The sequence below is a fragment of the Chaetura pelagica genome, unplaced genomic scaffold (assembly GCF_000747805.2).
Source record: "Chaetura pelagica isolate M959 unplaced genomic scaffold, ChaPel_1.0 scaffold126, whole genome shotgun sequence".
In the NCBI taxonomy this organism is placed as follows: Eukaryota; Metazoa; Chordata; class Aves; order Apodiformes; family Apodidae; genus Chaetura; species Chaetura pelagica.
In genome coordinates this window covers 2,254,640-2,263,960 of record NW_009953787.1, presented here as the reverse complement: position 1 = coordinate 2,263,960, position 9,321 = coordinate 2,254,640, and positions in this window count along the sequence as shown.

Sequence of the window (9,321 nt, the reverse complement as noted above, 5' to 3'; positions counted from 1 at the left end):
CAGTGCTATTTCTTTAGGCTCAGCTGATGTGATTTAAAACAACAACTTACTGTTATTAAATCCATTTACAATGAAGGTGGTGAAGCATTGGAACAGATTGCCCAGAGAGGTGGTGGAGGCCTCATCCTTGTAAACATTCAAAGTCAGGTTTGACGAGGCTCTAATCAACCTTATCTAATCAAAAAGGTCCCTGTGCACGGCACGGGGGACTGGATTGGATGACCTTTAAATGTTCCTTCCAACCCCACACATTCTATGATAAAACTGAATCTTCATTGTTTTACTAGACTAATATATACATGGAAACTTAGAGGATTTGCATATCTGAAAGCCTGTATTTTTTTACAAGTGATGTCAATTGCCCAATTAAAATATTTTGCCTTCAGTGGGAAACACCCTCACAGAGAATCGCAAATTATTCCTGTAATTGGTGTAAATTGAAACACAGCAATGCACTCTGAAGAAATAATTCAGGCCACATCAAAATAATCTGCAATTTTGGGAGGGGAGCTCCAAAATATCTTCTGCCATTTTTAGAGTAAACATGTATTCATTTTACCAAGATTTGGGAACACCAAATGCTGTGCAATTTTTATGATATTTTCAAACTTTGCTGCATACATGTTTTCTAGTTCCAAAGACTACCTTGTGAGGCTTATTTATTTTTCTGAAAAGAAGTAAATGATGTACAGCTACTGAAGATGTGGATGACATCTTCAGAACTGTAAATCAGAAATGTCTGGAGCAGACAAGAGAATTCCCAAATATCTATTATGTATTACTGTATTTTAAAACACCAATTCTCCTTTCTTTGGTTAAAATGTTATGTTTACATGACTCCTTTGTTGGCAAGAATAGTCAGTAAAGATGTCTATGCTATATAGATGAATTTTAGAGATCCTCTGGGTCAGTGCAATTTGAGTTTTCTGCATGATCTCTTTCCTACCTGTTTTTTCTTTGTAAATCAGGACCATTCCTCCTCTCTCTGAAGTAAACTAGATAATGAGATCCTAATCAGCCTCTTCCTCTTCAGGGAACAACATAGTAGATCATTATCTGAATGTTTAAACATTGAAAATGCTACTCTGATCAGGAGCAGCAGGCAAGGTTAGTCAAAGAATTGATGGTGCATTTTAGTTTTGGGTTTCTGCATGTAAAGCCTTTTGACTTGGGAGTTAAACTGGGAAGAATGAGTAGATTTCAGGTTACAGGAACAGTCTCTCACACTAGAAAAAGCAGCATTTCTTGTATAAACTTCTGTTCTTACTGTGCCTGTATATCGCATTACCTGGGCTCTGAATTTTGGGAATAGTGAAGGATAGAAGCTCTGCTATGTGATGAGATCTTCATAAACATTCTATCTGATTTACTGGTTAGATAACATTGAATTAGTGCTTTTCTATCCTGCAAGAAGGAAGTAACATCCTTAAATTTATGGACCTGTGCTGTGAAATTTTGAAATAAACTGAGTGTTAGAAAGACACCACAGTAGTGCCAACTATCTGCATGTATTATGACTGTTACACATGTTGCTGCTTCCTGTTGATTTGATCATCCCATTTCTCAAACAATGAGAGCATACATTCTAAATTTTGGGATTGACAAAGATTTTTACTAGATATTATCTAAGACTTGTGGATTTATGAAGCATGCCCACTTTACATACTTAAGTACTTCCTTAGCCAGGTTAACTAGATTAATAAATAGTTCTTGTGTACTAATGAAGGAGATGATTAGTTCTTAAGCAGGGATTATATATTTCTAGAAATAGCTAAAAGTTAGTGTTATACTATATCTAAAAACACCTCCTTCAAATTATGTCCATTGATTATACAAATTTCATTACCTTCTAAAAAATATAAAAATATACAATCCTTTATTTTTCTCAGGGATTTATATAAGATGTCTGACAAAGTGAAAATTGCTGCTTTATAGGTGAAATAATGCACTTCATAAATTGACAGTTGTAGCCTCCTTATGCCCTTCAAGCCTTAATATAATTCAGTGGTGTATAGTTTATTTGATGACACTGATGTTGAGCTGACTGTAAGTTTTCTATGCAGGCCTCTGCACTTATTTGAAGAGTTCCTCATTACTGCCTTCATTACTGAATCATTACTGTAAAGAAAAAAAACAGAGCACATTGTATGAGGCTCTATACAGGAATATTATTGCAACATCAGCACTCACCACTGCGCAAAGTGGCATCTTGAATATCATTCTGCAGCAAATATGGTTAATTTGGAAACTCACTCACTTATGACCTTGACTTCCTTGCCTCTTTCCTCTGTAACCTTACCTCGTCTTTAAGTGGACCCTGCTCTTTCCTGGAACTCCTTTTTTTTATTCTTTTGAAATTCAATATTCTTGGTTTCCTGCAACAAGACAATTCAGTGTCAAGGGAATGATAGCTGAAATATCCAGTCACTAGGGAGGAGCAAAAAGCAAAGCTGAGGATTTGGCCAGGGTATATTATCATATTACAATTTTTCTCAGCATGGCACTGAAAGAGATTATTGTAAGAAAAGCACAACTTTGTTTGAAAAAAACCCAACCAAAACAAATTGATGTACCTCAATGAAAAAAAAAAAAAAGTGGAAATGACATCTGTATGCCTGTCTTCCAGAAGCACCTCTTAAAAATACTTAAATCTTCTCTCTCTTATTATCTAAGATAGCTGCCAAGATTCTCTCTTGAAACTGAATTTTTCTTTCTGGTGTAACTCTGGTGCTCTGAAGTGAAGTAGGAGCCTGAATAATTTTCTGTGGCTTCCTCACATGCATAGATTTGACTATCTTGCAGATACATGTCAAGTCATATGTTCTCCTCACAGTGGTATCCTCTCCAATTGCAGCATACAACTTCGATTACTTGGGAATGAAAGTTACCAGTAGACTTAAACATTGCTTTTTATGTATAGTTTAAATTACCAATAAGAAGTATAATTCAAAAGATATAATACTGCGGAGTGTTTAACACTACTTATCAGGGGATTTTTTTGAGAGAGTCTGATTAATATTTCTTATTCTGTATCTTCAAAACCATATTTTCAGGAGCTGCTAAAACATGTTTTTGCCTCTGCCTATAGTGGAATATGCAAGGTGTTTTTAACGCTCATACAGGTGTAAATCAGGAGTTGCCCTGCAGGTGTGACTGTTAGAGTGGGTCTGCTTGTCTTAACCACTTTTTCTCTCAGCACACAGGCATGCTTTTATTCTTGGGGAGATGTGCAGCTTGAACCTATAACAAATCTGCAGCATGAAGAAGCACTGCTGGGAAGGAGGGAAGGAGGGGTGAAAAAGAAAATAGTATTGGTTCATTTGAGTTGTGTTTATAAAGTCGTATTTTGAGGCAGAGGCTCTTGGATGTTGGCAGTGCTTTGCCATCTGAAGCATTTAAAGTGCACAGTGCATAGTGCAAAGACTAGTGCATACAGGCAGCACTCAGTACACCCAGAATCCATCTTGTAGGTTCTTCAGTTGCATTAATGCCAGAAAAGGAAGTAGCATTTTAGAAAAAGAGGGCCAGGAACATAAATCTGATGTTTCTGCTACAGTAACATCAGTTCATTGACTTCTCTTTATATCAGAATTCACTGGAGGGAAAGCATGCCACAGGGAGCTCTTCACAAACTTTAATTTTTTTGCCTCTTGAATAAACATAACCATGTTGTACTTACCTAAGGAGAATGTCCCTAGAAGGATAAAAATTTGATTTATATTTTTATCTTCTCTGTGATATATTGCCATGTAACCAAAAGTGATTTGTTTCCAGTCAGAAGGCAAAAATAGATTATCTGAAGAAGAAAGTGGAGTGTGTTTTGTGGGAATGCAGTGACAGTATTAAAATGGCATGTTTAGTTTGGATCATGATTAAAATAGTTTCAGCATACAGATGTTTCTGTGTATATAAGCAGCAACCTTATCAAAGGTTTGGATGTTATTGTTTAGAAAAGAGTAATTTTTCTTAGAAGGGGATGCATTGCACTGTATAGTCTGTTAGTTGTTGTATTAATATCACCACTAAATTTAGCAAAATCTTATTCCTTTTAAAAATAAATTTGTTAGAAACTAAGCAAGCTACTTGGCATATTTCTTTCTCTTGGAAAGAGCCTGTGAAAGTCTTATGGCTACAGATTAGGCCAAAGACACTGACCAAAGCAACTTCCTTTGGCCTTCAAATCCATATATCAGCACTTCAGATACCATGTAAAGAGACTATGGTGGTACCTTGCACCAGATTATGTTCTCATCCTATAAATATATAGATTAGGAGGATAATACCAGTATTTAATATGGGAATATGCTGTTAGAGAAGAAGATCTGAAAATAAGGGATTATCAACTGCCCTAAGGGGACCACAATTGGATGGCATGACTACAGCATGTCATTTTACAAAAGTAGAATGCACAGCCTTTTTAAAGAAAAAAAAAAACAAAACACATTCATATAACTCAGAGGATTGAAATTACTGTAATTAATGAGCAGTTAAACATCTGTGATGCATTTCAACATCCCAGAAGTGCCTGAAAGGTCAAAGGTCAATTGCACAGAAGAAATCAACCTGGAAAATCTTCTCTTTGACAGCTTTGTGGAAAAGGTTTAGATTTTAAAAACATGATTGTTATTTTTCAACTCAGTAATTCTTCTAACTTTGAAAAACACATAATGAGTAAGTTTGGTCCTGCATGGGAGCGTGGAATGATGTTTATGAGAAGAGGAGTGTTTATAGCTTTATTTGGTAAACAGGTTTTCAGACTTGTTTCACAAAGAATTGCTAGAAGTGTACAGGAAACATCTGATGCTTTCTGTAATAAAAGTTTTAAAAGAAAACTTAACTATTTGCACGGGAAGTTTCTCTCTTCACTCTCCAAATCTTGCTTTCTAAGACCCTTGGCTGCCACACTACATGGCAGTGCCCACATACCAACCTGCATCTAAGTCTAGCTCAGCAGGGTGCACAGGAAGATCATGGCAAGGCAGGAGACTAAATTATTTTTTTGTAGGTCTCCTTTGACAAAGGTAAAGCTGCAACTACTAATTTTAGACTGGTCACAAAGGAAGATTTTTGATGCCTGCTTTACAAAGCACCCAGTTGAAGGGCTCTACTTACATGCTCATGTTAATATTGGTGACTACTGGGAAAAGCTGCTGAGGATTTTTTGCTTCATACAGACACAGTTTGCCCTGGATCTGATTTAAGGTCTTAGGACTCTTATAGAAATTGTCAGAGAATAAACAATGGCCTTATTTACCCAGCAGACCTAATTTGGCAACTTTTAAAAAAAGTTACATGTTTTTTATCTTCAAACCATAGTATAGAGCTTAGTGAAAGCATGAGAAACTTGAGAGATCTCTCCTTAATTTTCATTAGTAAAAGCTGCTTCTCTAGCATAGGAAGAAGGTAGTTATTTTTCAGAAACAAAATTAAAAACCCAAAAGACCTGAAAGTCTGCTGTGCTTGAAATAGTCCCACAAACTTATGGTGTTACTTCACTGAATCATTATTATGTTTTTCTCTACTCAGACACTGAGGAATGATCTTTTAAAACAAGGATCCAAGAAAGATTAAAATGCAGTCTTAAAGCTCTTACAGCCTGAAGTTCCTCAGATTTATAACAAACGTAGGCTCTAAGATAACAGACTAAGAAATCGTGACAGAGGTTCCTCATAACAGCAGTAAACATGAAGGCATCTGCCTCACAATAGTTGAAGGCCAACTCTGCATGACAATTGAACCCTGTGGTCACTGACAAATTTAATAATATACTGCTTTGGTTTAGTGAATCCAAGACTAAAGGATGCACATTCACATTTAGTACTTTCATTCCTGTCTTCCCTAATGGGGCTAGGTTTATTACTTTAGCTAGTAAAGGGCTTTCTGTGGACACTGTTAAGAAGTGGCAGTCCCAGAGCCTCCACAAATGAAGTTTAGTGAGAACACCACATTTTTATCTGTACAGAATCAAAAAAGCTTTCTCAGATGAATACAAGTTCACGTTTGTATTTGTGCAGAAACCATATAAGCATTTTTTTCAAGCGTGGTTTAAAGTGCCTTCCGTATTCTTGAAGCACAAATATTTCAGAGTATATTCATAAAGCCCAAGTGGCTGATTTCTCAGGCAGAGTCATTTAATGTTTCCCTTTTACAGCAGCAGGGAGCTTTCTTACCTGGCTTTTCTAGGAGCCTAGGCAGATTATTTCATCAGGATAGGAGTTACCCCACTTGATGGACACAAGGTCCAGAAGAGAAACAATCACAGACAGTAATTATTTATAACTGTGTTTACTACACAGGACCCTGTGGGATGGGTCTGCAAATGAGGATCTATTCATTCAAGCTTTGGGAGTGTTCTGATCAAGTCCCCATGCTTTGGCTTACACCTTGCTGTAGGTAAATAACATACAACTTACTGTATATATCCAAAAATATGAAGTTACCAACATTTCCTACTACAGTTAGATTTACAGGAATACCACCAAGCATTTGAGAAAGCAAGATGAAAACCAAAATTATCCATGGAGGATCCCACCAGCCATGCCCCAATGTTCCATCACACTCTTATCAGACTAGGTTGAGCTTCTCCAAGACAAGTAGTCACTGTGGAATTGGACTAAACTCTTTTCTTGGTGTCTGCAGGTCAGCACCTAGTGGGCTGTTACAGCTCTTCCTCCTGCAGCCATGGCTTGTTTTCTACATGGCAGATGCCCTTACATGGATCCATCCATTTACATCCAACCCTATCCATCCATCTATCTATCTTTTTGTCACAGTTGTTCAGCCTGCCACCTAAACTGTCTCTGGTACGGAGCAGCCATTTGGAGACCAAAAGTCTTTTAAATGAAAATACTGTTACGTGTAAGCAGTATTCTTCAAATTTAAGCTAGGATTCTCAGCTTGTTAAATGGCTAAAAGCCTAGCTGATGACTGGACCTAGCAGGGGTTCACATGCACCCTTTTTTGAACACACTGTGTCCCTTCATAAGAAATATCTTGCTTTTAGGCTTCGTTCCCTGAAGCTCATAGGCTTTCTGGGTTTCAGGAAACTTCTCAGCCCCTTTCACAGCCTAGAAAGTCCCTTTTCCTTCCCCTCTCACGCTTGCTTACTTCCTCCTGCTCTTGGCAGCTTCTCTGCATGCAGCACAACCCCTCAACAACATGCAGCAGCCCTTCTCCCTGATTTATCCTGCTTCATGGCTCTCTCACAAGCAGGTTTGTTTCCTTTCCAGGATACTCCCACACTGTCTAAAAGCTAAGTAGGACAAGTGAGAACTTAACAAAAACACAATCAAACCCCACATTCTTTATGTGGAACTCTTATTTACCACTGAAATTTATATGTAGCTTTATTAATTTTAGGGTTTTTTTTCCTTTTAAAACCAGACCTTTTCCCACTGTCTCTCCAGCCCTCTCTCTTCAGATGGGAAAACAGAAACCAGCTCTCCTCACTCCATTTAATCTCTGTCCAAGGCTGTTTCTGTAGGTGGCACATAAGTTTTAAAAATGCACTTCCCTAGATGGCATGCAAAAAGGAATTTGATAAACATTCATTTGCAGTGTTAGATAAATACTTTTATGTAAGTATCCAAAAATACTGTTTTCTTTTAACATCTCCCTCTATGAAACAGAACTTATAAACAGTAAGTAAAAGTATCTTCCTTGTGTGGCTGACATTTCAGCTGACTTTTAAGTCTGCGACATTACATTTTCCTCTGTCTAACTGTAATGTTTATATCACTGTTAAAGGGAAATATTAGCTAGTGCAATGGATGCTTCTTATTTTAGATATCCATTATTTATCCAGAGAAGAACAGGTTAGTCTAGCCCTGTACACCACAACTGCTGTGAGACACCTACAAAGCACCAGCTGTTTGTATTAAGAATGTATTTTCCTTGAGGTAGGATTATGGCCCTTTGCTCAACTGAAATACTTACAAATTTAGAATAAGTTGGTTTTACTTGCCTCCAACAAGGACTTGCTATAGAACCCACTGATGTGTTTCATACAGTACTTAACCATTCAAAGAAATAAATTCAAAATTAAATTCAGGAGTTATTTTTACAAGGAATGAAGCTATTCATGTTCAAAACAAATGAAGATAGTTGAGTTAAATTCAGTGAGAAGATGACTGTGAAAAGCCAGGAGTTTTCCTTTCACTGAGAAATGAAGACATCTGTCAGGTGCCACTAAGCAACGTGAGGTGACAGCAGCTTCCACTGACTATACCAGACAATGACATAAAAACTGCTTCCAGCAAGTACTGCAAGTCTTATGCCAGAATCAATGTGTCTGCTGACAGAAAACCAAGAATATTAAAATTAGAATTAGTAGTTTAGGCACACAACAATCCAATGCTTGTAAAACAAACAAAGCCCAAGAACATCTGGCTTGCTTTCTGACCTCCATGTTCCTGACAGTTTCTCTGTATATATTCTGTATATATTCTGAATATCCTTTGCAAAACATGGAGGGGAGTAAATAAGGGCTGAGGAAAAGCACTCAGCTGAAAGACACAGATATGAAAGCCTTTCTTGATCCTATCGTGAGCAAATGCAGCATTGATGGCTGCTGGGTTTGTAACTGCCAACAAATCCCAAGTAATATGAAGTTCAGTCTAAAACTGAGAGGGTCCAACCAGTCCTGGTCTGTCATTGCTTCACTGCATCAGTCGACAGGATACTCAAGTACTGCATCTGTGTTTTAAAGCTTTCCTTTTCCTTTTCCTTTTTCTCCAGTGCAAAAGACAATAGAATTGGAGAGAGATTATGTGCTGGGAAGGTGGTTTTGATGCATGACAATTATAGTTGTATGATTTTAGAACCTCAGTTAGGTATTGAATCCCAGCTGCTATGAGTTTAAAAATAAACACATTAAATATGTAATGAATTTTCAGCACTGGAAGTGGGTCAGGCAAACACTAATTAAAATTTCCAGAAAGCAGCATTTTCCCTGATTCTCATAGCACATCAATGTGGTTGCTGGTATCTACAAGGAAGAAAAAGCTCAGATTACACAGCTGTCATTGTCCTCTTCCTTCCACAGTTGTGATTTTGGCATGTTTAAATATTACTTTGAAATGCCACCTTCTTTGCTTGATTATGAAATCAATAGTAGCACTAAACCAAACAGAACTACTAGTTTTGTTTTGTTTTGTTTTGTTTTGTTTTGTTTTGTTTTGTGTTGTTGCCCCTGCACCATCTGTAAAGACAGTATTTGTAGGTTATAAACAGATTTGACATAATATCTAGTTACTTGTTCTGGATTTGTCAAGGTTCATGGTTCTTCTGCAGCAGGTACTGTACAAATATAAAGGAAAGAGT